The sequence below is a fragment of the Ovis aries genome, chromosome 8, assembly GCF_016772045.2.
Source record: "Ovis aries strain OAR_USU_Benz2616 breed Rambouillet chromosome 8, ARS-UI_Ramb_v3.0, whole genome shotgun sequence".
Lineage (NCBI taxonomy): Eukaryota > Metazoa > Chordata > Mammalia > Artiodactyla > Bovidae > Ovis > Ovis aries.
The window spans coordinates 78897510-78924869 of record NC_056061.1 but is presented as its reverse complement, the minus strand read 5'-3'; the positions used below and the strand labels follow the sequence as shown (position 1 = coordinate 78924869).

Genomic DNA, 27360 nt, shown 5'->3' with positions numbered 1-27360 from the left:
GAGGCACATGATTTCTGTAATGGTAAATTGGCTGAATATTCATTGGAAGGACTGATGCTGGAGCTGAAGCTCTAATACTTTAGCCACCTGATGTGAAGAGCTAATTCATTGGAAAAGACCCTACCCTGCTGCTGGGAAAGATTGAAGGCAGGAGGAGAAGGGGACGACAGAGGATGAGATGGATGGTATCACCGACTTGATGGACATGAACTTGGGCAAACTCTGGGAGATAGTGAAGGACAGAAAGGCCTGGCATACCATAGTCCATGGGGTTGCAAAGAGTCAGACATGTCTTAGTGACTGAACAACAACAATGTATTGGCCACTTGTGACTGTCCTGACAAATGACTCCAGAATGCCAGGTTTTCAAAGTTACAGTCCTTGGATTTTAGGTAGGGGGTGCTCCCAGCAGCATACCCACGTGTGCCTTTCTTGAATTATTTCAACCTTCCTCTTGAAGCCTGGGAAACAAGATAGCTTATTTGCTTTGTAAAATGAGAATAAATAGGCTGTGGGTGGGGCTCCATCTGAGAAGACCTGGATAGGTCAGTGAGTGGATTTTATTGCACAGACTTTCTCATATCCTTAAAAAAAATATAGCTGTGATATACACTAAATCCTTGTTGCCTATCTATTTTATTTTATTCATTTATTTTTATTTTTTTGGCCATGCCACAAGGCATGGGGAATCTTAGTTCCCAGACCGGGGATTGAACCTGTGCCCCCTGCTTTGAAAACGCAGAGTTTTAACCACTGGACAGCCAGGGAAATCCTGACTTTATCATCGCTTTAACATTTTAAAGAAAGAGGACTCATTTTTTGCTTTTCAAGTTTTCCTAACAAATAATCTGTATCTGAAAAAAAAAAAAAGATTATAATATTGTCTCTTCCACTGTATTGACACTGGGTTTGCAAAGGGAAAGAAAAATCCCCAAGCCTCTTATAGTGTTTGTCCAGAGAACCCATTGCTTCCTTTAGGTCGAAGGTGTGTGAGATGAGGTCCCTGGAAGCGTTTCTGTACTAAGGGTTGTCATCATCTCTGATGACTTTCTGGGCATCTACCATACAGAAGGCACTGTGAACAACACAGCAACACAGGAAGTGCCTTCTTCCTAGAGATTTAAATCCTAGTTTGGAAGAGCAAGTAGTGGAGAAGAAACAACTGCAGCGCTTGGACGTTGAGAGGGGACGCAGCAGTGTGGTGTGCCCCTAGAAAGACCAGGGCTGAACAGGAGACGTGTCTCCAGAAGCTTGACAAGACAACTCAGATGGAGCCTAGGGGAAGGAAGAGCCCTGAATAAGACTTGGCAGCCAATCGGCCGTGTCCATTAGCAGGTGGTGCCTAGTGGCCAGGTCAGCATACCTAATTAAAGCTTGTCTGCACGTGCCTGGAGGGTGGCGTTAACAGCGAGGGCCACGGGAGTCAGAGAGAGGTGATCATGTCCACGTTGCGTGGGGAGTGGTTCATGAAACCTGCATGGAGTGGGAGGGTTTTTTTTTGTTTTACTTTTTATTTTATATGGAAGTATAGAAAACTCCAGGAGACAGTGAAAGACAGGGAGGCCTGGCGTGCTGCAGTCCATGGGGTCACAAAGAGTCGGACATGACTTAGCGACTGAACATTGCTGATTACAGCCTTGTGATAATTTGAGGTGGTCAGCGAAGGTACACATATACATGTATCCGTTCTCCCAGGAGGGTTACTGCTGGATCTTGATGATTTGAGTGCTGTTGCTGAGTCACAGGAGCGGGAGGGCTGGCCCAGAGGAGGAGAGGGCTAGGATGGGGAGGGGAGGGGTGCCGAAGGGCCAGGTGTATGCCATGACTCTGTTCTGCTCAAGAAGCGGGCTTCTCTCTTTGAGCCTCCCAGTGGAAAGACAATGGGTTCCGGAGTTGGATGAACTGGTCCCAAGACCAGTTCTGCCACTCTCCAGCTGTGTCCCCTTCAGCAGTTTTCTTCATCCCTGTAATATCAGCCTCCCTGCAAGAGGAAGGGAGATAATGAGATTGATCTGTGGACTCTTCAGAAGAGTACGAGCCTTATATTTGACCGTGCACCACAGAAACACACTATGTGCTTAGTCATTGGTCGTTTCCTTGGGCTAGCCCTTCCTCGGGGCCCTGCACTGTGGCTTCCTGATGCCTACAGGCTGTACCCACTTGCTGACTCCCTTGTAGGTGCAATCAACTCAGTCGGAGTGGGACAAAATGCATTACGTCATCTTCTAAACGTCTCCTCTCTCATATCAGATCTTTCCCATCTGCCCTTTTCTGTGGCTGGGATTTTTTTTCTTTTTTTAATCTGCTTGTTCAGTCGCTCAGTCATAGTCAGCTCTTTGTGACCTCATGGATGGTAGCACACCAGGCTTCCCTGTCTTTCGCAATCTCCCAGAGTTTGCTCAAGCTCATGTCCATTGAGTTGGTGATGCCAGCCAACCATCTTGCCCTCTGTCATCCCCTTCTTCTTAGAGTTTGAGTTCTTACAAGTTAACCCAGCTCAAACCCTTGCTGTCATCTTTGGTTAATTTTTTGCCTTTCATGTGACATTTCTTCTTCTTTTCAAAAAATATTTATTTATTCGGCTCCATTGGGTCTTAGTTGCAGCTTGTGAACTTTTTAAATTGAAGCATGTGGGATCTAGGCCCCCCACCTAGGGATAGAACCCAGCCCCCCTGCATTGGGAGCATGGAATCTTAGCCACTGGACTACCAGGGAAGCCCCCTCATATGACATTTATAGTGAAGCTAATGTCTTTCTCTTGCGATGTTACCATCTCCATCTGCGCTGGGCTCACATCGGGTCACGAATGGATTCCTCAGAAGCTTTCTACTTTGGTCAGTCTGTCCAGCTTGCATCCTTTGGAGTCCACTGAACACCTCCGTCCTTCCACAGTCCTTTGGTGTAGCCATACCTTTTCCATCTAATTTTGCTTTTCATTAGCTCTTAGAGTGATAATAGCTCACACTGGTTTATGCTGCTTGTGAGCCAGGTATGTATTAAGGACTTAGACCATTTTCTTTATTTCAGCCCTCAACTTTGCACAACTTAGTCAGTGTTTGAACCCAGGCAACTTGGCTCCAGACCCTACACTTTTAAGACCTGCCTGTCTTCACTGTCTTCCTTCCATATAAACTCCTAGGGAGCAGGATCCATGCGATTCATCTCTGCTCACTATGCTCCATGCTGTGTCCTGACAAATAGTAGACACCACTGAAGGCACTCACTGCATAACTTCCTCCTTCCTCCTCTGGGCCCTAGTTCACACCGTTCTCTCTCAGTATCATGGTAGGAGGTTCAGGAAGGGGTTAGTGCTCTGACATTAACTCGTACAACCGGATTCAGCTCTCAGACATTTCCCCCACTGTCTCACCTTGGTCGGGTCACTTCTCTGAAGCCACAGTTGTACTCCATAAAAGGGGAATAATAGTAATGCCAGTGCATAAAGCTGATATGATGAACCAGTGAAGTAATGTGTGCTGGATACTTTAGTTCTGTGCCTGGCACATGGCAAAGGTCCATATCTATTAGTTCTTATAAGCGGTTGTATTATAATGCCCTCCTCTGCCTCTTTCAGCTCATTTTTGTCTGTTCTTTAAGGCCTTTTCCAACTTGCATTGGGCTTCCCAGGTGGTGCAGTGGTCAAGAATCTGCCTGCTCATGCAGGAGATACAGAAGACGTGGGTTCGGTCCTTGGATCGGGAAGATCCCCTGGAGGAAATAGCAGCTCACTCCAGTATTCTTGCCTGGAAAATCCTGTGGACAGAAGAGTCCGGTGGGCTACAGTCCATGGGGTCTCAAAGAGTCAGATACGACTGAGCGACTGAGCACGCTCACAGCTTGCATCACCTATCTGGCACTCACGTAACTTCTTCAGCTCACAGAGAACCACACGCTTGCTTCTTTTTGACCTTTGATTAGCTGTGTGACTGAGCAAGTTGCTACATTTTACAAGTCTCAGTAGTCTCAGTTGTCTCGTGTGATAAAAAGAATTATTATATTTTTTAGATTAAAGAAAGAGTATGTGACGCATTGTAAACATTCTGTAAATTTTAGTTTTTGTGCCTTTTTTTCCCTCCCTGGTTGCCAGCTCCTCCACCACTGACCAACAGGTCCCCAGAAAGGCTCACTGATAGACTCCAGTCCTAATTTCGTTGTTTGGAAGTTATGTGAAAGAGAGAGGCTTCTATTGCATGGAAAGAACTAGATTGCAGTCCAGTAGCAGGAAATGCTAGGAAGTTGAAGAACATCTGTCCTGTGCCCTTTGGTCTTTTTGAAACATAGTTTTGATGGTCATTGCAAACATTGTTGTTTTTCAGTCACTAAGTTGTGTCCAACTCTTTGCAACTCCATGGACTACAGCCCACCAGGCTTCCCTGTCAGTCAGTATTTCCTAGAGTTTGCTCAAACTCATGTCCATTGAGTCAGTGATGCCATCTAACCATCTCATCCTCTGCCACCCTCTTATCCTTTTGCCTTCAGTCTTTCCCAACATCAGTGTCTTTTCCAGTAAGTCAACTCTTCGCATCAGTTGGCCAAAGTATTGGAACTTCAGCTTCAGCATCAGTCTTTCTAATGAATGTTCAGGACTTATTTCCTTTAGGATTGACTGGTTGGATCTCCTTGCAGTCCAAGGGATTCTCAGGAGTCTTCACCAGCGCCACAGTTCAAAAGTATCAATTCTTTGGTGCTCAGCTTTCTTTATAGTCCAACGCTTATATCCATACATGACTAATGGAAAACCACAGCTTTCACTTCATGTGCCTTTGTCAGCAGAGTGATATTTCTGGTTTTTAATACACTGTCAAAGTTTGTCCTAACTTTCCTTCCAAGGAGCAAGTGTCTTAATTTCATGGCCGCATTCACTGTCTGCGGTGATTTGGGAGCTGAAGAAAATAAAATCTATCACTGCTTCTACTTTTCCCCCTTCTATTTGTAAACATAGGCAAGCCTTATATTATATAACAAAATTTTGACATTGTTTGAACTCATTCATTGAACAAATAATCCTTGAACACCTCCTTTGTGCCAAGAACTGGCTGAACTGTTGCAGAAATAATGATGGACAAAACCAGCCTGCTTCCTGTCCTCCTGGAGCTCGTCCTGCTGGGGAGACAGACACCAGCATGCAAATACTAAATGATAAAGCGAGATGTGCCATGAGGGGCAAGCAAAGGTGCTGGGAGATGCGTGCTAAGGGGATTCAGTATTGAGGGCCAAGAAAATATTCCCACTGGAAGAGATGTTTGAACTGAGATCTGAGGGGTGGATTGGAGTACCCAAAGAGGCAAAGGAAACCTTCAGATGGACTGCTCCTTCTTTTCCTCTTGAAGTAAGATGCAATTTAGTGTTCTGGGAAGCTTGGATGATGACGGACGATAATTAGGTTTCAAACCTGGAGGTGCCTGAATATGCTGTCACTGACTGTTTTTATCTCACTTGTGCATAAATAGTGCACGTGTCGGGCCTGGAGAGGGAGGTTGAGTGTACCTGAGCACAATCAGGCGCTGTGTTTTCATTGCAGTCGGGGCCAGCGCCGTCAGTCAGGATCTTCCAGGCACTTTGTCACATTACTGGTCGCGCTGTCTGGACTTGTCTGCCCAGGGGCAGATGCTCTTTAGTTCCAATTCGCATTACGTCTGTTTGCTTGGAAAGTTGTTTTTGTTGGAGCTTGGAGGGCCAGGTGCTTGCAGCTGGAGTATGGGCCAACTTATTGGAAATTTGAACGACGTTTGTTAACACAGAGAAGGGACACCCCTCAACCAAGTGTAACAGGCTACCGAAATATGACAGCTGTTAGGGAGCAGTCCTTTAACACCCTTCCAATCTAATCGTCGTGATGGGACTCATTTCCTGACCTCTTTCAGGAAAGGTATATCCTGAAAAGTTGCAGTAGACTTTTTCAAAGTGAGGAGCCCATGATAGTCTTAGAGATGATTTTAGAGTTTGACAGGTCAAGGGAAGTGTCTTTGTAGCTTGCCTTTCTTCAACACCCATTCCTTGCAAGTTCTCTTTTAACATGAAGAAGCAAGCCCTCGGAGATTAATAGCTAACTTTGCTTTTTGTTTTCATTATAATGTTTATGATACTTTCTGCTTGTGGCAAGTGATACTAATTTATAGTAGTGATTTACAGACTTTAAAAAATGAAGTGAAAAGTGAACTGACTTTTAAAAAATTGAAGTATGTAATAGTAGAAATGGCATCCAGGGTTGACAAAATCATTAAGGTGGTTCTTGAATGGCTGAAGTTAGGGAACATTGCCTTGGTATCATCTAGTCTTTTTCCTGCTATTTGGCATTTGTATTCTATTTTGGAGGACCTATTAATCATTTGGATGTTAAAGTCTGATTACACAATAAAATATTACACCACACTGACTAGTATGACTCTAAAACAAGATGGATAATAGTAAGTGTTGGTGAAGATATGGAGAAACCAAAACCCTCATAAATTCAGAGTAAGAATGAAAAATGGTGCAATTCCTTTGGGACATATTTTGGCAGTTTCTCAAAAAGTTAAAATATAGAGTCATGGTATGACTCAGTAATTCCACTCCTAGGTATATACTCAAGAGATTTGAAAGCATATGCTCAGGTAGACACCTGTGCATGACTGCCCACGATAGCATTATTCATTATGGCCAAAAAGGAGAAACAACCATTTGTCCATCAGCTGCTGAATCAATTAAAGATAATATATAGTATATCCATACTATGGGTTATTATTCAACCATAAAAAGGAATGAAGTATTGATGCATGCTGCGACATGCATGAACCTTGGAAACGTGCTATGTGAAATAAGCCAGACACAGAAGGCTACATCTTGTAGGGTTCTATTTATAAGAACTGTCCAGAAAAGGCGCATCCATAGAGGTGGAGTATAGATTAGTGACTGCAGAATTTGGATAGAGGGAGGGTGGAGAGTGGTTGCCAGTGTGTATGGGATTTTCTCTTTGGGTGATGGAAATGTTCTCAGATTAGATGGTGGTCACACAACCTTTTGAACAGACTAAATATCACTGAAATTTACACTTAAAATTTTTTTAATTAAAATATGATTAATTCAGAAGATGAGAAAAGTTCTCTCTTGCCAGATTAACTCATTTACAGATGTATTCTCATGAACCTTTTCATTGGTGCCACTACAGATATTCACTCAAGATGTCTTTCATAACAATGATAGAATAATTTATAATTTACAAAGTACTCTCAAGCTCAATACTTCTTGTTGTATTAGTTCAAAGCTAAGGAAACTGAAGTCTAGAAGTTAAATAATTGGCCCTGGCCGCATAGTAGAGTCAAGCTGGATTTTAAGCCGGGTTGTCTGACTCTATGCCTGCTGTGTTTTGTCTTTCCGTTCTTTCCTCATGTTTTGTTTGGAGCATGTGGGTCCATGCATTCTTCATTCATTTGACAGTTACTGAGTGCCTTGTAGGAACAAAAATGTTCTCGGAGGTGGAGTCATGCAGGTGATAAGATAGATAAGGACTCCAACTCTTAGGCTTTAGATGGTTTAGAGAGAGGAGGCCATTTGCTAGTAAAGCAGGCACTTTCAGAGTGATGTCTTCAGAAGAAAATAAGATGGTAAGATAGAAGTGACTGGGACATGTCTCTGGACTTTTAAAGATTAGGTGGTCAGGGAGGACCTCTCTGAGAGGTGACATCAAGTTGAGACCAGAAGGACCCGAGAAAGTCAGCTGGGTAAAGATCTGGGAGAAGACTATAGAACATCCGGTGTAGTGCAGACCCTTAGCATTTCCTGTGCTCTTCTAGGAACCAAATTCTGAGACTTAGGCCACTGTTCTGAGACAGACCACTGTTCTGGTCTTCTGGATAAATCTATACTGCCAGATATACTGTGTGTATATCTATACTGCGAAAAAGTAGAAAATGACAGAAGTATACATATACACACAGACTCGTAAAGAATCGCACACGGCTGAAGTGACTGAGCAGGCACACATATGTATGTGTATGTGTGTATATCTGTATATATAGTGTCACTTATGTGTATGTATCTACATGTGTAGCTATAGATATACACACATGGTATGCTATATAGTATAAGTGAATAAATAATAAACAATTATAAAAATCAATTTCAAATTAAATAGGTTTTCAATAGAAAGATAATCTGGAGGTGTGATTTTCCCATCAGGCATAAGCCTTTTATGAAATCATCTGAAGCAGTTCCCTCTTAGGAATCTGACCCGTGGTTTTTGCTTGGGTGACTGAACAGTTGTCATGACGACTGTGGAAGAAGGTGGTGTCTCCAGTTGCTGGCCCTCATCAGGACCACCTGTTGACCATATATTTCATGAGACTACCCCCACCCCCGAAACCCTTGCACGCTGCAGGCATTTGCAAACCCTCTACACATGGGTGCTAGTGAATGTGCTATGCTGTGCTTAGTCGCTCAGCTGTGTCCAACTCTTTGCAACCCCATGAAATGTGGCCCTCCAGGCTCCTCTGTCCATGGGGATTCTCCAAGCAAGAATACTGGAGTGGGTTGCTATGCCCTCCTCCAGGGGATCTTCCCAACCCAGGGATTGAACCCAGGTCTCCCTCATTTCAGGGAGATTCTTTACCATCTGAGCCACCAGGGAAGCCCCAGGCAGCGAATGGTTGATGCTAAATGAATAGATCGAAGTTGGCTCAGATAGAATGAACTCATTGTTCTGAGGGAAATGTCACTGTTTCAGGACTTAGAGCAGAAAGCTTGTGTTTTGTTGGTGCGTATGTGTGTTAGATCACTCTTTGTGATCTCAGCCCACGAGGTGCCTCTGTTCATGAAATTCTCCAGGCAGGAATACTGGAGTGGGGTGCCATTCCTTTCTCCAGGGTATCTTCCCAACCCAGGCATCAAACCTGAGTCTCTTGTATTGCAGGCAGATTCTTTACCGTCTAAGCCACCAGGGAAGCCCGTGTTTTGTTGGTAGTACCATGCTTTTCTAAAATAAGAAACAGGCTGATGAAAGGATAGAGGTGATTGGAGTCAAATACTGTGAGCTTCCAGGCAGCGGGTGGTGGTGGTGCGGTGGGATGTGGGGAGGATGAGGCAGGAAGGTCCCCTGAAAAGGGTTTCAGTAGCCATTGTTGTCTTTAAGGTCTGGTCTCCATGATGATGGTCAAGGCTTTTTGGGGCCCTCAGTGGAAACAGAGAAGCCATCGGGAATCCACAGTTCCTCTTTCTCAAAGCCTCAGCTCTCTCTTTACTTTCCAGTATAGTACGTCCCCTAAGTGTGTGTGTATGCGTGGGTGTGTGCACTTAGTTTCCCAGTTGTGTTTGACTCTTTGCGACCCCATGGACTGTAGCCTGCCAGGTACATTTGTCCATGGGGATTCTCCAGGAAAGAATACTGAATACTGGAGTGGGTTGCCATGCCTTCCTTTAGGAGATCTTCCCAACCCAGGGATCGAATCTAGGTCTCCCACATTGCAGGCGGAGTCTTTACCGTCTGAGCCGCCAGGAAAGCCCAAGTCCCCTACATATGCACCTTCAAGTTGCAAACTGTCAAAGATGAGAACGTGCGTTTGCAAGTTCAATCATGTAAGTTAGGTCACGTGTCTGGCAAACACTGTCACGTGTACATCCTCTGCAGGTGGTTGTGCTTTTGTGTACTTTATTGTACACTACAACAATGACAATGATGACTGGATAGAGTACAGGGCTACCCAGTCATCACCTGATCGTGTTTTCAAGGGGTAGATAGAACTGAATCCAGCGAGGAACCAGAAGCTGTGCCATCAGTGTCAGGCATGAGTGAAATGCAGCTTGTTCTCCGTCGCTGATGATCCTTCGCGCTACCATCTCCCGCCTCCTGTCTCTCCTCCAGGCAGTAACTCTTCTTGCCTGTTCACTCGATGCCAGCCCCTATATGCCAGCTGGTGTGCTGGTCTGTAAGATTAGAAATGTCTTCTTTATTTTTTTCTGGTTGGTTTTTCTTTATGTATTATTTAGGTGAAAAGTATTATAAACCTGTTACAGTGCGGTACTGTATAGACATGATTGTGTTAAGATGGATTCCTTGGCTAACTCTGTTGGTCTTACGAATGTGCTCTTGCAGTGGAGCTCGTTTGCATGGAGGGAACTTACTGAGCCTGCTTGCTTGCCTCCCTGTCCTGCTTGCTCTCTTTGCAGTTAGCTCTTATTCATGAAGCAGCACCCCTACATTTTCTTGGTGGTGTAAGAAAATACAAGTGCAAGGCAATAGCTCAGCACATCTTTCTCCCTCTTCCTCTTCTCCCCCAACTAGGGTCTCTTCCTGGGAGTTCTCCAGGCTTGCCCCGAGAGCAGAGCCTGGGTCCCAGGCTGCGGTAGAGCCCTGCACTTTGGTGTCATTCCCCAGGTTTTGCACCATCCTTGCTCGTGCTTGCCCATGCTTCTGGAGGGCAGGTGCTTCTCTTTGTTTTTGATTCCATGGTAGATGCAAGTCCACACAGGAGCCCAGTGAACTAAGCCATTCTCTGCTTAGAAAGCGTAACATACACAGGCTCCCCCCTCTCCCCGTCCCTGTGGTTTACTTGGCTGGTTTTTTAAATTGGAGTATAGTCAATTTACAGTGTCACATTAGTCTCAGGTGTGCAGAGAAGTGATTCGGTTATACATATGTCAATATATTTCTGTTCTTTTTCAAATTCCTTTCCATTATTGGTTATTGCAAGATACTGAATATAGTTCCTTATGCTATACAGTAGGTCCTTGCTGTTTATCTGTTTAATACATAGTTGTGTGTATCTGTTAATCCTGAACTAATTTATCCCTCCCCACCCACCTTTCCCCCTTAGTAACTGTAAATTTGATTTTTATGTCCATGAGTCTATTTCTGTTTGTAAATCAGTTCATTTGTATCACTTTTTAAAAAAAGTATTTTTAATTGGAGAATAATTGCTTTACCATATTGTGTTGGCTTTTGCTGTACAACAGTGTGAATTAGCCATAAGTATATGTATGTCCCCTTCTCTTGAACCTTCCCCCCACCCCCCACCCCATCCCACTGCTCTAGATTGTCACAGTGGACTCGAGAAAAGCGGTGCTGAGAACCTTCTTGAAGGGCTGGAATAGAGACGCAGACATAGACAGCGGACTTTGGACACAGCAGGGAAAGGGGAGAGTAGCGCTGAACAGACACGTTATCACACATAGAATAAATGGCTAACGGCAAGTGCTGTAGAGCACAAGGGGCTCCACCTGGTGCTCTGTATCACTTTTTAGAGTCCACATGTAAGCGATATCATACAATATTTGTGTTGCTCTCTCTGATTTACTTCACTTAGTATGACAGTCTCTACATCCATCCATGCTGCTGCAAAAGGCATCATTTTGTTCTTTTTTTATGGCTGAGTAATATTCCATTGTATATGTATACCGTATTTCCTTACCCGTCCTTTGTTGATGGACATTTAGGTTATTTCTATGTCTTGGCTGTTGTAAACAGTGCTGCTATGAACACTGGGGTGCATATCCTTTTTTTTTTTTTTCCTCTGTCGCCCTTAGGATATACAGTTAAGTGTTGCCCTGCACTGACAGCTACTTCTCATTTTCCCCTTCTCTCCCTTCCTCTTTGTTTTTGTTGTATTTACTCTCTTTGCCTTTGTCTTTTACTGGGATGCTGATGGCATGCAGAAAACTTGAAGTATACTGCCTGATCGTCCCTATTTTTATTTGATCTCAGAAAGAGATAGCTTGCCTTTTCTTAAGTTCAAGGTTTTGAAAAGTTATCTGGGAAATATAGGTGTTGAGAAAGTTTGGTGAATCCTACAGATATTTAATTCTTTAAAGGCAGTTGTTTTTATTGGTGTATTGCTATCCTCTTACAGTCATCACTGGCCTAAAAGGCTGGTTTCCAGAGTCACTTTAAAAAATGGGAGAGGGAGAGGGTGGGATGATTTGGGAGAATGACATTCTAACATGTATACTATCATGTGAATTGAATTGCCAGTCTATGTCTGACGCAGGATGCAGCGTGCTTGGGGCTGGTGCATGGGGATGACCCAGAAGGATGTTATGGGGAGGGAGGTGGGAGGGGGTTCATGTTTGGGAATGCATGTAAGAATTAAAGTTTTTAAAATTTAAAAAATAAAAAACTAAAAAAAAAAAAAAAAAAGGGAGAGCTAGGAAAGTGCTGGGGTCCAGCCCCGGTGGATCCAGGGAATTCGAAGGTGGGGATGGAGTCGGCGTCCTGGAAAAAACTTATTTAATTACAGATATAGAGGGAGATTAGAAACAGATAGTGTAGTAGGAGAATTAGTGGAGAAAAGAGGCTGAATAACTGGTTTACATGGAATCCCAATCACCATCTATGTAGGCCACAGGCGTCTTTCCATTCTCCCGAAGGAGAGGAGGCACTGAGGCCTCCCCGGTCCGATCTCAGAAGCCCAGGCAGAATTAGCAGGCTTGGTGAGTACCCATATTTCAGATGGGAATTCAGCCAGGAAAACGGGGAGCGAGAAAGAAACGACACGGGGGAATCAGTCTTTCCAGAAACTGATCCGATTTCTTTATTTTTCAGGTTTGTTTATATACCTTTTTGTTATACATAGGGATGAATACAGGGTCATGTGGGGGGTCAGCAGACCTGACCCTTGTCACAATCAGGTGCTTCATATAAAATTATACAAAGGTCTTATGAGTTTCATCATCTTTTAGCCATGAGGTCTGCTGACATTTTATGGCTCTTTCTGATACAGGTCAGTTAACCAGAAAACTTATTTTTCCTGGGGTGATTTTTTCTTAAATCAGGCGCCACCCTCCAAATAAAGTTGCATTCCTATAGGGTGAGGGTGTAGTGAGTTACAATCAAGAAAGGAATTTACTTAACCTAAAGTTTAACATGATTAATCTTAAAGGTTAATACTTATTTCTCCTATATGCTAGTTATATTCATTATAAGGGCAGGAATATGGAGATTAAGCAGCAAATATTGGCTCAACAAATGTAAACCCTTCACCAAAGTTCCCCTTAAGATCCATAGTGATAAAGTTACATTTTTGCATAGCAAGGACACAGTGATTTATAGTGATTTATAACAAAGTACAGTGATCTATTACAAAAGAGAAGATTCATTAACTCAAAAAGTCTAGTATTGCTAACATCAAAAAACTAGTATATTCCCTTTTCTATATTCCAAATACATTGATTAATATATTCCCAGGTGCCTAAGGATATGGAGACCTGATGGCAATCATTGACTCATCAGTGAAAAAAGCCCTATGCTAATACTCCAAACTCTCTGTGCTGTTTATGGCTGAGAGGCTGTCACACAAGCTAGTCTGTCAGCAGAGGTTTGACCTGAGACATCCTTGTCACACCCAGGGCAGGGAATCAGCAGTAATTATTGGCAGGATAAATGAAAAAACCCTTCACCAATATAATTCCTAATCATCCTACTAATACTATACTAATGATCTTCTAACTTCTCAAAAGAGTCTGTTTTTAGAAAGTTTTAAAACATCCCGTGCCTCTCACAGTTGGGAGGCTGTAAACAATCACATGCGGCCGGAAGAGCCTGATCAGGCAGGCCAGAGAACCTCCAGAGTTCGTAAGTTGAAACACTCTTATCACGCCCAGGAATTTTTATCAACTGGAGCTGCAAGTTAACTCCTTCTCTGAGAGAAATGGTTATGGGGGAGAGAGCTCCCCATAAAGTACTCTGGTAGATGCTCGGGAACAGGGGGTTTCCTGAGGCTTGATCACGCCTTTGCGTATGCCAAGCTTCCTTCCTCATGACCTTTGCCATGGGCGGAGTTCCTCACGCTGGCTCCCAACAGGAAAGACTTAAAATTTCTTAGGATAAAAGTACAATTTGTCTCACCTGTGTCTTATTAGCGTGTTGTTAGGAAATGAGACATCAACAGAGTGGGCGCTGCTGGGCCTGGCTTCATGAGCGGGGAGTGGATCCAGGGAGGTGGGTTACACTGCGTCCTGAACGAGTCCTCACTGAGCCAGCACAGGGCCAGTCCTTAAATTATATACAATACAAAAGCAAGGAGTATACACTTTACAATTCCGCCTTCATTCTGGTCCTTATGATCTTGTGAAAGTGAAGGTTGCTCAGTTATATCTGACTCTTTGCGACCCCATGGACTATACATACAGTCCGTGGAATTCTCTAGGCAAGAATACTGGAGTGGGTTGCCATTCCCTTCTCCAGGGGATCTTCCCAACCCAGGAATCGAACTGGGGTCTCCTGGATTGCAGGTGGATTCTTTACCAACTGAGCTATCAGGGAAGCCCATATGATCTTATAAGGTATTAAAAAGTTTTCCCCATGTTAGTTACTGTGTATTAATAGTGCTAACTACCTGTCCTTTGGATGGGAGCTGTAGTCATGTATGGATGTGAGAGTTGGACTATAAAGAAAGCTGAGCGCCGAAGAATTGATGCTTTTGAGCTGTTTTGTTGGAGAAGACTCTTCAGAGTCCCTTGGACTGCAAGGAGATCCAACCGGTCCATCCTAAAGGAGATCAGTCCTGAATGTTCATCGGAAGGACTGATGTTGAAGCTGAAACTCCAATGCTTTGGACACCTGATGTGAAGAGCTGACTCCTTTGAAAAGACCCTGATGCTGGGAAAGATTGAGGGCAGGAGGAGAAGGGGACAACAGAGGATGAGATGGTTGGATGGCATCACCGACTCAATGGACATGGGTTTGGGTGAACTTCAGGAGTTGGTGAGGGACAGGGAGGCCTGGTATGCTGCAGTCCATGGGTTCACAAAGAGTTAGACATGACTGAGTGATCAAACTAACTGACTGACTAGCTTTGGTATTTGAGCCCTTGCCCTTTCTTTTAACAGGGGGTTGGATGATGGTGGTGTTTTACTAATTTGAGGATGGGAAGAAGAAGCTGGTGACCTAAGATCCATGGGACTCCATGTAATTTAGCCTGCCAGGCTCCTCTGTCCATGGGATTCTCCAGGCAAGAATACTGGAATGGATTGCCATTACCTTCTCCAGGGGATCTTCCTGACCCAGGGATTTTCCCTGGGTCCCCTGCACTGCAGGCAGATTCCTCACTGTCTGAGCCACCAGGAAAGCCCCAAGATTATAGAATTGTATGGGGATTCTCAGGCAGTTCAGTGGTTAGAACTCGGCGTTTACACTGCTGTGGGCTTGGGTTTGATCCCGGGTTGGGGAGCTAAGATCCTGTAAGCCACACACTGAAGACAAAAACAAAAGACTAGAGAATCGTAGAAATGCGGTGCTTTTAGAAATAGGGCCAGCTTTCCAGCCCCTGCCTTTGCATGTTGAGGAATGGGTGACACGATCTACTTGAGGTCCCCCAGCTCCCAAGACTTGGAGCCACAGGCCTGCATGCTCTTCACTTGGCACGACATAAAAGTGACTTTGCAAGCTGACGACTTATGAGATCAGTGTCACTCAGTAGCACAGGACGTGGGACATTTTGTGTTTTACCAGAGAGTAGTAAAAATTGGGATTTTCCTGGAGAATGAGGAGAAAGTGTCACTTTAATCCTTCAGGAAACCAGAGTGGACATTTTCTCAAGCCACGATTATGGAAAACTTGTGGGGATTTTGTGTGAAAGAACCCAGAAGAGTCTTCCTCTGCCACACCACAGCTGCAAGGGCTAGGACCTTCTGTATGGGTTTTCCCATCAGGAATATCAGGAATGTCCACAGCTGTTGTCTGAGGGGGTTCCAGAAAGAAAGATGAGGAGTTGAGGGCCAGACGGGGTCCCTCAGAGGAGTATGGCAGATGGAGGGAGGTGGGGTCCTACAGCCTTCACCATTCACCCCTTTGGAGTTGGGGTCTTCAACCTCAGCCAGGATTTCTTTTATTTTTTCTCTCTTATCCAGCCAGTATCTGAGGTGGGTCATCAACAGAGGCATGCCCAGGCCCCATGTTTTAGAGAGAGACAAATGCAGACTAATGAACAAAGGGATGCTCACAGGCTCACTAAGTCCTAGGAAGGAAGCAGACAGGACATACAGTGACGAACAGTGGTGATGGGGCTCCTTTCCCTCTTGGGGTCTCCCTGTAATGTGATATCTGAGCTGAGATGAGGGATGAGGAGGAATCAGCATTCCAGGTTCAAGGAGCATCACGGGGACAGGTGTTGAGGTAGAAAGGACCAGATATCCTCCGTGTCAAGCATGGTGGTCTGGGGAAGATGCAGCAGGACATGAAGTTGGAGAGGCAAGCAGGACCCACACAGACCAGTCTGGACTTTGCTGGCCATGGATTTTATCCCAGGTGCCATAGGAGCCAGCAGGACTTGGAGCAAGGGAGTAACATGTGTTGAGAAGGTTCTAATGAGTCTTGGGAACGTTAGTCTATGTGAAAGGTGTCAGGCACCAAAAAACATATATGACCCAGTTTATGTGCAATATCTAGACTCCCATTATGTGAAATAGCCAGGCAGACCCAGAGAGACAGAAAGTAGGTTCATTTGGCTTACTGGTGGGTGTGGGGTGGTGAAATGGGAAGTGACTACTTTAGGGGTCCATAAGGTTTTTTTGGGAGGGGGTAGGATTGAAAATGTAAATTTGGTTGTGGTTATGGTTGCAGAATATACCTGAACTCATTGAACTGTACACTCTATATAGGCGAATTGTAGGTGAATTGTAGGTTCTGTAATCATAGTTCACAATAAAGCTGTTATTTAAAAAATTTAAAAAAGATTGATGCTGCCTGACAAACCTGCTCCATTGTCCTAGGCATCTGTCACCAACTTCGCAGCTGTGCGGGCCTTTCTCCACTCTCCTTGTATGTAAACATCCCTTTCATCAGCTGCTGTTATTGTCAGCTTCTTGCATCAAACTGAGACAGGCTGGGACCTGGGACCCCTTGCTGCAGTGTTTGCATCTGGACACACCTCTCCTCCAGCAACAAAATACAAAGAAACTGTATGGGACTAAAAATAACTACATGCTTGAGCAACTGGGCCAAATTATGGACAAGAAGATACAAAGAGATGGAGAAACCCAACTGCCCCTTTTGAAGAGCCCAGAGTGAAAGTAGCGGTCAGGAACAAAAGCAGATACTGCACCTGCCCCCAGCCCTCAACACCACCTAAGGGGTGGTCAAGCCACCTGTCATTCTTTCAGCCCGACGCCTGGACACACCCCTATCCTCACCCTGCTGCTTCTCACTCCCCCTGCTGCAGCAGGGGACCCGATAAAGCCTTGCCTGGCCTTTGATCAATTTCTGTTGAAGGAGGCCAAGAACTCTGGAGGGTAACAAAACCTTTAGGTCTTCCAATCTCATACAGGCTTCAGTACTGTCCTTTCAAATGGCTCACGTGTGTGTGTGAGTGTGCGTGTACATGTGCTCAGTTGCTCAGTCGTGTCCAATTCTTTGCGGCCGTGTGGACTGTAGCCCACCAGGCTCCTCTATCCATGGGACTCTCCAGGCAAGAATCCTGGAGTAAGTTGCCATTTCCTCCTCCAGGGGATCTTCCTGAACCAGGGATCGAACCCATATCTCCTGTGTCTCCTGCATTGGCAGGCAGATTACGTTACCACTGCACCACCTGGGAAGCCCAGAGGGTTGGACAGACTGTAGTTTTTCCATGGAAATCTCAATGGACTCAGGCAAACTGGAGGTGATTGTGTTGCGTGTTCATCTCCTCAAGGTAGAACTTGCTCCTGGGTGGTATTGACACTCAAGCGATGAGTGAAGCTTCCAGGTTGCTACTGTGGCCGCCACCTGGTCCACACTCTTGAGTGGCTCGTCTGTAGTACCATGAACTTAAACTTGCTGTGTGTCCAGGAAACTGGTTAACTCTTCCCTGGGTTCAGGGTAAGCATGCCAGTGACAATAGTTTTTAGCCAATGTTTGGTTTTTAGACCAAATCTAATTTATAGTTTTGGAAAAATAAACTGTGCTGGGGGTGGTGGAGAGTATAATTTACTGGGCAAAGGACAGTAAATTCTTTTCTCATCTTTCACGTGTTGCCCCCCCTCCCTCCCCTCTTGGTCCACAGTTCCAGAATTGGATACAGTGGTTTGGTTACTGAATTACAACACCAGCCTTGGAAAGTTCACGTTTCTTTTACCCCAGAGTATTGTGGCTTGCTTTGTGTTCATCTTCACAATTTTGTTTTTGTTTTTAGCATCTGAAAACTTGCCTTGCTGTCTTTGTTTAATAACAATGGTTATATGTATGTGTACGTACACACACAGTTGCAGACATCTACATCACTGTTCAATTTCTTTCCTGCTCTCGGTGTTATCTTTCAAGTTTATCATACTTTGGGGGGTTGGGGGCAAGGGAAGGGGAATACAATGGTGAGCCATCAGAGCTGATATTATATTCTGAATTTTCATCATCCCTGTAGACCATCAGTTCTTTGGTTAATTCTGATTCGCATGTCAGTGCTTTTTCAGTGATTTAGAGCAGTATAAATATCTTCCCCAAACGATGGTTTCAGACAACCGTAATTTCTGTCCTTTCCCCTATCCCCACTCTGGTCTCCCCTTTGAGGCTGGACTCAGGATGCTGTGGGCATAGCAGGCTGCCCTTTCACAGCATCAGAAGTGGTGCAGCGTCTGGGTAGGGGTAGGGGCAGGGGAGGAGTTGCCAGACCTGCATCTTGGAAGCCAGAGTTTCCTGGTGAAAATCTTCAGTTGAGTTGCATTCCTTCCTGGTTCATAAACCTCAAATGAAGGCAGCTCATCTGACTGCTGTTTTCTGGGTAACTTGAATCCTTGAACTCCTATGTTCACTTTCTTAAATTATCCTGGCATGGATATATTTGCTATTTCCAAGTTTTGTTTTAGTCATAAATCCTCCATGTATATAGTAAAACCCAAGGAGTTGGCTGGCTATTTGGTTCCATCTTCTGATGTCCTCAGAGTGATGTAAGTCTTAGAGGAGGTTGGTTACTAGCAAGAAAATTTAGTTTGCTTTAGAAACAAAGTACTTATTTTGGTTGCTTCTCCATAAGACATCAAAGCTACATTCTTTTGCAGCTCTTCCATGATGTGTGGACCAGCCTCTCCTAAATATTTTAAAGCACAGACTTGAAAAAAAATTAATTTATTTTAATTGGAGGCTAATTACTTTACAGTATTGTGGTGGTTTTTGCCGTACATCGACATGAATCAGCCACGGGTGTACATGTGTCCCCCATCCCGAACCCCTCCTCCCACCTCCTTCCCCATCCCATCCCTCTGGGTTGTCCCAGTGCACTGGCTTTGAGTGTCCTATTTCATGCATTGAACTTGGACTGGTCATCTATTTCACATATGGTAATATACATGTTTCAATGCTATTCTCTCAAACCATCCCACCCTCGCCTTCTTCCACAGAGAAGTCCAAAAGAGTCCCAACAGAGTCCAAAAGTCTGTTCTTTACATCTGTGTCTCTTTTGCTGTCTTGCATATGGGGTCATCATTACCATCTTTCTAAATTCCATATATATGCATTAATGTACTGTATTGGTGTTTTTCTTACTGACTTACTTCACTCTGTAGAAAAGGTTCTGTTTCATCCACCTCATTAGAACTGACTCAAATGCGTTTTTTTAAATAGCTGAGTAATATTCCATTGTGTATATGTACCACGACTTTCTTATCCATTTGTCTACCGATGGACATCTAGGTTGCTTCCATGCTCTAGCTATTGTAAACAGAAAAGCACAGACTTTTGTTTTGTCTTCAGTATTTCTATTTTTTTCAGCTTGGTACCCGCCCCCCTCCTCCCCACCCTAGATAGTTAGCAGAGTGTCCCTCCTCCTCAAAATAAGCTGCTCCATCCCATGAACATAGTGAAGAGGCTTTCAACAAAGCCTCGCAGTTGAGCTTCTAGTATCCCTGTGGCTGCATCTTTGGATGTGTTTGGATTTCAAGCAGCTTCTGCTTTCAAGGCGCTGGCAGCCTTGGGCATGACTTCGTATACTCACAGCTCTAATGAGGGCAGAAACCCTGATGGAGTTTTTCTCAAGACCAGGTTCATTCATTTTGATGATTGTCTTTGGCTCTAAGGAGGTTTGGGATTTCGGTTTCTGAGCAATTTATTTCCTTCTTTATACTCTGCAACTGTGAGTACAGGTATCAGTACTAAGTGGAGAAGTGTAGACTTTCAGATCTGGAAAGTACTGAGAGAGCTCTTAAAAAATTTATAATTTTTTTAGTTTATTTTTAATTGGATAACTGGTTTACAATGCTGTATTAGTTTCTGCTGTGCAACATGGTGAATCAGCCGTGTGTATACATATATCCCCTCCTACTTGAACCTCCCTCCCACCCCTGAGAGTTCTTTTCAGACATTATGTTTAGTTCTGGTCCTCTTTCTTCAAATTATATTTAAGCAAGTAAAAAGTGTGTGGAGGTGTCAGTCTTAATGGAAGTCTGTTAGTTCGCACGAGGGGCCCAAGAACTGGAAATAAGTGATTTTGCTAGTGTTGTGCACGGCGGACAGGGACCAAAGCCAGGCTGAGAAATCAGGTTCCCTTCATTAGAAAGCAAGGCATTCGTGACCAGGGGCCATGGAGAAAGAACTGACCCAGCAAAAGGGCCCAAGGCACCTGTTTGGTGTGATAGAAATGTTCACATCATGACTGAGGTGTCATTACATGGCTGTATGTATTTGTCAAATTCATTGACTTGTAAACTGAAAAGGGGTGAATTTTGTTGTATATAAAGTGGATAGAAATTGTAAGAGGTCTGGACTTCCCTGGTGGTCCAGTGGTAAATACTTCACGCTCCCAATGCAGGGGTTCCTGATCTCTAGGTTAGGGAGCTAGAGCCCACACGCTGTGGTGAAGACTGAAGATTCTCTGTGCCACAGCTAAGATCTGGTGCAGCCAGATAAATAAGTCAAAATAAAATCATTAAAAAAATTGTAAAGTGTCTCCTAAAACATGTTCAGGACTTTTTTGGGGTGAGAGGAAAGGAGATAACATTTTTTTTTCCTGCTTTTTAATTCGGTGTAATTATATCAAGTGATTCTTCTAAAAATACAAAAAGAAAAGAATCAGAGTCACCCCGTTCCCAGTCTCGTCTGTTTTTCCAGGTGGCAGATTTATCATCCCTCTGAACTACTTGATGCTGCTGTTGGTTATACCAAGGCTTGGCGCACCTTTTCTGTCAAGGGCCAGATAGTAAATATTTTAGGCCTTGGAGGCATTTGGTCTCTGTCTCAACTATTCAGTTCTGTTATTGTCTCTCGAAAGCAGCCAGAGACAATATGTAAACAAAAGAGTGTGGCTGTGTTCCCATGAAACTTGACCTCCCAAACTGGGCAGTGGGCTGGATTTGGCCCATCAGTTGTATTTGCCAGTATCTGAGTTACACCTTTGTTCCTTTCAGAGAAACTCAGGGTGTTTTCTCCATCATCAGCAGAAGGAGGAATGTTATAGAAAAGTGGGACTGTAGAGGTGTTTGAAGAGGTCAGTTCCTGAAAGTCTTGCAGTGCCCTGCTAAGCTCACGGATTTGGGTCTGTTAAGCAGAGGATGATTTTCGCTCAGGTGGGATTGTGGAGGCTGAACTAAGGGGAAGAAGGGACTGCATGTGGCAACCAGTTTCTAGATGAGTGTAGAAACCCAGGCAGCTGTGACAATAAGATAAGATGGAGGGGCGCTAGTGGAGGGGCACTCAACATTGAGATGGAGAGATCTCAAAGGCCTGAAGACTGGAAGTCTTGGGGATGAAGAATCTGGAGGAGGAGGAGGAGGAGGAGGAGGAGGAGGAGGAGGAGGAGGATGGCTCCCACTTTCTAGCTTGGACAACTCTGTACGTCTTGGAGTCATTGACCGAAATGATGAAAGTGGGGGAGAAGCAGGCTTGATGAGAAAGATGAGGAGTTCAGGTTTGAATTGTGTTGAGTTTTAGATTAGTTAAAAGAATTTGGGAGGCATCATTGTAGAGATCTGTGGCTTTCAGACTTTTTGTTTTTTCTTTTTTATCGCAATGGATAGCATGCGGGGTCTTAGGTTCCCCAGCCAGGAACTGGCCTGTGCCCCCTGCAGTGGAAGCACCACTGGCCCTCCTGGAAAGCCCTTGTAGCTTTCAGATTTTTGATGGTGCTTTCCCAGGGCACACATCAACAATACATGGACACTTAACTATAAGTAATGTACACATTCTGCTGGACTAGCGTGCATATTATGAAACCTAATATAAGAAATTTATTGTTCAGTTGCTAAGTTGTTCCTGACTCTCTGGGACCACATGGACTGCAGCACGCCAGCCCCTCCGTCCTCCACTATCTCCTGGAGTTTGCTCGGATTCATGTCCATTGAGTCAATGATGCTGTCTAACCACCTCATCCTTTGCTGGCTCCTTCTCCTTTTGCCTTCAATATAAGAAATGTGCTGAGTTGCTTCAGTTGTATCCAGTTCTTTGTGACCCTATGGACTGTAGCCCATCAGGCTCCTCTGTCCATGGGGCTTCTCCAGGCTAGAAATCTCATGCCATCCTCCAGGGGATCTTCCTGACTTGGGGATGGAACCTTCGTCTCCCGCATTGGCAGGTGGATTCTTTACCACTAGCACCACCTGGGAAGACCCAGTATAAGAAACAGACATTTCCAAAAGGGTAAGAAATATATATTTTTTTAAATCACAAAGCAAATACCTGTTGAATGTGTGATTGTTCATTAACATGAGATGTGATACTATATTTCTCTTAGATTTGGTCATGATTAGATTAAAAGCCTCAGTTCACCCCTTGTAAGAGTTAGCTTCTGCTTGTGTTACCTTCAGCGTGCAGTTCATTCTGCTTTTCACCCTTTTCAGATCAGTAGGGGAAGACAGAGGATCTTGAGCCAAAAAAGGGAAGTCATGGCTGTAGTTTCTCTCCTCAAAGTGGATACGGGATATTCTGATAGGGGAGAAAGAGAATGGCTTGGGAGGAAACTGGCTTCTTCCACGTTAAGAGGGAGGAACTGTGCTTCCATCAGGGGCCTCGGCAGGTGCAAAGGCTGGCTGTGCCCTTTTGTCTCAGGCTGTCCCTGGGGCTGAGACAGGCTGGGACCAGGGACCCTTTGCTGCAGTGCTTGGATAAACATCTCCTGGAGCAACAAAATACAAAGAAACTAGAAGGGACAAAAATAACCATGTGCATGCCCAATTGGGGCAAGTTATGGACAATAAGATACAAAAAGACGAAAAACTCCCAGCTGCCACTTCTGAAGAGCTGGGAGCAAAACGGGTATTGCGCTTGCCTCCAGGACACAGCAGCACCAAAGTGGTGGGCAAACCGCCTAAGCCTCCCATCCAAGCCACCCCTGGACCCGCCGCTACCCTCCCTCCATGTAAGGAACCAGCTTGCCTGCCTCGGGGAGGGAGCAAGGGGATGTATTACCTGTTTTTGCTCCCCTTGCCGCAACAGGGGCCCCAATAAAGCCTTTCCTGAATTTCTTGTCTGATCTCTTATCAATTTCTATTGATTAGGGAGACCAAACACGGTGGTCAGCAACAGAATCACCTCCTTTTCTCCTTCTAGAGATGCTGGTTGTTCTTTTGACTCATTAAGAAAGGCCAGTGGGTCAAGGGCTTGTCTGATAAAGCAAAAAGTATTCCTCAGTCCTTTAACTGAGCTAAAACTCAGTACACCCTGTGTTTCAAACAAACATGGTGTTACTGCCGAAACTAGGACTGCTGTACCTAAACCACTTATATCAACCAGCTTTAAAATTAAGGCCAACAGACCTTGACAAAACGGGGTGACAAAGAACAGTTATTCCAGAAGGATAAAGTTGGGTGGTAGGTGGTGTTATTATCTCTGTTTTACAAGTGAGCCAACTGGGAAACTTGCTCCAGGTACCCAGTTAGCAGGAAGTGGACTGAGATTGGACTTGGGCTCTTAACCGCTGCCCTCTCAGCTTTTCTGATATAAATCAGAGAATAGTATTTTTAAAAATCGTAAGATGTTTGTTTTTTTTCCTTTTTGCCTTTGGGATTTCTTTGAGAGTGTAGGATTATTTGCAGGTTTAAGGATAAGGGGGTGTCTGGGTGTCTCTCCCTGTGGCTTCCATTCTGTGGGAACCCTATCCTTTTCCTTCGTGGGTCTTTTCACATTGAATTGTGTGTTTAATTTAATTTGTATAAATGAAATGCTTTAATCTAATTTTGTGTCATTATGTCTTTCTCTCAGCCCTGCTAGACTTTCTGTAAGTTCCTTGAAGCAAAGAACTGGTAAAAAGATACATTTGACAAATAAATTAACATGCAAGGTGTATTACAAATTCTAAAACCAGTTCATTTTAAATTGGGGATTTTCCCCTGCTTTGTGGGACTGCATAATAGTTTGATTTGGCTGTTTGTGAATGTTTAATTGTATTCTAAACAATAGGATAACTGAACAATAGGCTATGATGTACTGGAATAATAAAACTGGAGACAATACTATTTAAAACATAGCATATTCAATATATGTGTCCCTTGAGGGGAAAGCCTTTTTGTTTTTAAAGTTTTTTATTGAGGTATAGTTGATTTACAATGGTGTGTTAGTCTCGAGTGTGCAGGAAAGTGATTCAGTTATACATATATATACGTATATTTCTATTCCTATCCAGAGTCTTTTCCATTGTAGGTTATTATAAGATGTTGAATATAGTTCCCTGTGCTATACAGTAAGTCTTTCTTGGTTATTTATTTATAGTACTGTGTCTATTAATCCAAAATTCTTAATTTATCCCTTCCCCTTTGGTAACTGTAACTTTGTTTTCATGAGTCTCTTTCAAAGTTCATCGTACCTTTTTAAAAAAATTCTACATAAAAGTGATATAATTTATTTGCTTTTCTCTGACTTACTTCACTTAGTATCTCTAGGTTCATACATGTTGCTGCAGATGACATTATTTCATTCTTTTTTATGGCCGAGTAAGGGGAAAGAGTGGAAACAGTGTCAGAATTTATTTTTTGGGGCTCCAAAATCACTGCAGATGGTGATTGCAGCCATGAAATTAAAAGACGCTTACTCCTTGGAAGGAAAGTTATGACCAACCTAGATAGCATATTGAAAAGCAGAGACATTACTTTGTCAACAAAGGTTCGTCTAGTCCAGGCTATGGTTTTTCCAGTGGTCATGTATGGATGTGAGAGTGGTACTGTGAAGAAAAGCTGAGCACCGAAGAACTGATGCTTTTGAACTGTGGTGTTGGAGAAGACTCTTGAGAGTCCTTTGGACTGCAAGGAGATCCAACCAGTCCATTCTAAAGGAGATCAGTCCTGGGTGTTCTTTGGAAGGAATGATGGTAAAGCTTAAACTCCAGTACTTTGGCCACCTCATGCGAAGAGCTGACTCATTGGAAAAGACTCTGATGCTGGTAGGGATTGGGGGCAGGAGGAGAAGGGGACGACAGAGGATGAGATGGCAGGATGGCATCACTGACTCGATGGACGTGAGTCTGAGTGAACTCCGGGAGTTGGTGATGGACAGGGAGGCCTGGCGTGCTGCAATTCATGGGGTCGCAAAGAGTTGGGCACGACTGAGTGACTGAACTGAATATTCCATTGTGTGTGTGTGTATCACATCTTTATCCATTTGTCTTTTGATGGGCATTTAGATTGCTTCCACAGTGGGGAGTCTTTAAGTCGCTCTAGATTCTGTATTTGGGCAGGTAACCACATGGTGTTTCTACTTGGTAATTCTACTACATCTTGAGGATCTTTTGATTAGTTGAGGTCAAATCATTTATAGTCCTCTGAATCCTCAAGGAGATTCTGGACCTTTTGCAGGCAAATGTTCTGCTGTTTTCTTCACTTCTCTCGTCCTATCCAGAAACGTCTTTACATCTTCCATATCAGCCTTCTTTGTGTCCAAAATATTTCCTTAATGCTCTGAAGCTGTTTCTGAAATCTTGTTTCTTCAGTGAAACTTTTCACAGTTAAAAGGGAAATCCGACCTCATCTTTATTTCTACTTATTATTAAAGGATAGAGTTTTATGAACCCCTATGGTGCATGTGGTCCTTCACTTTAAGTGTAATGGACTAGTTTATTCTGCACATGAGAAATAATGTGAGCTGGTCTTATTCTCATATTTTGGGCAAAGAACTTGCTTGGCACGGTAAACGTGAATTGTAATTCTGTTGGTCATTGGGCCTTGTTTATTTTAGGAAAAAGTTTATCACGTGTGGATGAACATGAAGTAAAGTATCAGTAGGTTTGCGTTGGTTTGTTAGAGCTGTCATAACAAAGCCCTGCAGACTGGGTGGCTGAAACAACAGGAATTTAATTTCTCCAAATTCTGGAGGCCAGAAGTCTGAGATCATAGTATTCGCAGAGATGGTTTCTTCTGAGGCCTCTCTTCCTGGCTTGTAGAGACCTTCCCCTATATGTCTTCACGTGCTCTTCTCTGGGTGTGTATGTCTCCTTTTCTCATAAGAACACCAGTCATACTGGGTTTTTGTGCTTAGTCGCTCAGTCGTGTCTGACTCTTTGTGACCTCATGAACTGTAGCCCACCAGGCTCCTGTTCATGGGATTTTCCAGGCAAGAATACTGGAGTCAGTTTCTATTTCCTCCTTCATATTGGGTGTGGGCTCACCCATATGACCTCGTTTGACTTCAGTTCAGTTCAGTTTAGTCGCTCAGTCATGTCTGACTCTTTGCGACTCCATGAATCACAGCACGCCAGGCCTCCCTGTCCATCACCAGCTCCCGGAGTTCACTCAAACTCGTGTCCATCGAGTCGGTGATGCCATCCAGCCATCTCATCCTCGGTCGTCCCCTTCTCCTGCCCCCAACCCCTCAAAGCATCAGAGTCTTTTCCAGTGAGTCAACTCTTTGCATGAAGTGGCCAAAGTACTGGAGCTTCAGCTTTAGCATCATTCCTTCCAAAGAAAACCCAGGGCTGATCTCCTTTAGAATGGACTGGTTGGATCTCCTTGCAGTCCAAGGGACTCGCGAGAGTCTTCTCCAACACCACACTTCAAAAGCATCAATTCTTCGGTGCTCAGCTTTTCTTCACAGTCCAACTCTCACATCCATACATGACCAGTGGAAAAACCATAGCCTGGACTAGACGAACCTTTGTTGGCAAAGTAATGTCTCTGCTCTTCAATATGCTATCTAGGTTGGCCATAACTTTTCATTTGACTTAATGAACTCTTTAAAAACGTTACCTCCAAGTTCAGTAATGTTCTGAGGTACTGCTGATTAGAACTTCAGCATATGTATCTTGGGAAGATTGATTCAGCTGTAACAGGGTTTAAATGTTTAATATAATTGTCCTAAACATTTATGACAAATTAGACCAAAAATTCCTTTTAAAGCTTAAGAGCAGGCAAGGAAAGAGAACATTCTGAAGGAGGGGAGGGTGTAAGTTATTGAATCAATCTGGCTTAAAACTGGCTAAGTCATTTAGGGTAAAACTCACAGTGATTAGTCTTTTATTCATACTCTCCCAGTTTTGGGGGTCAATGAAATGTGAAGTACCTTCTCAGGACCCC

The 27360-nt window shown here is 44.0% G+C and overlaps 1 protein-coding gene across 7 annotated transcripts in view; it reads left to right on the top strand.

Moving 5' to 3' along the window:
* Nucleotides 1–27360, top strand: part of CNKSR3 (CNKSR family member 3) — a 107722-nt gene that overhangs the window by 36641 nt on the left and 43721 nt on the right. The gene's annotated exons all lie outside the window — the stretch shown is intronic.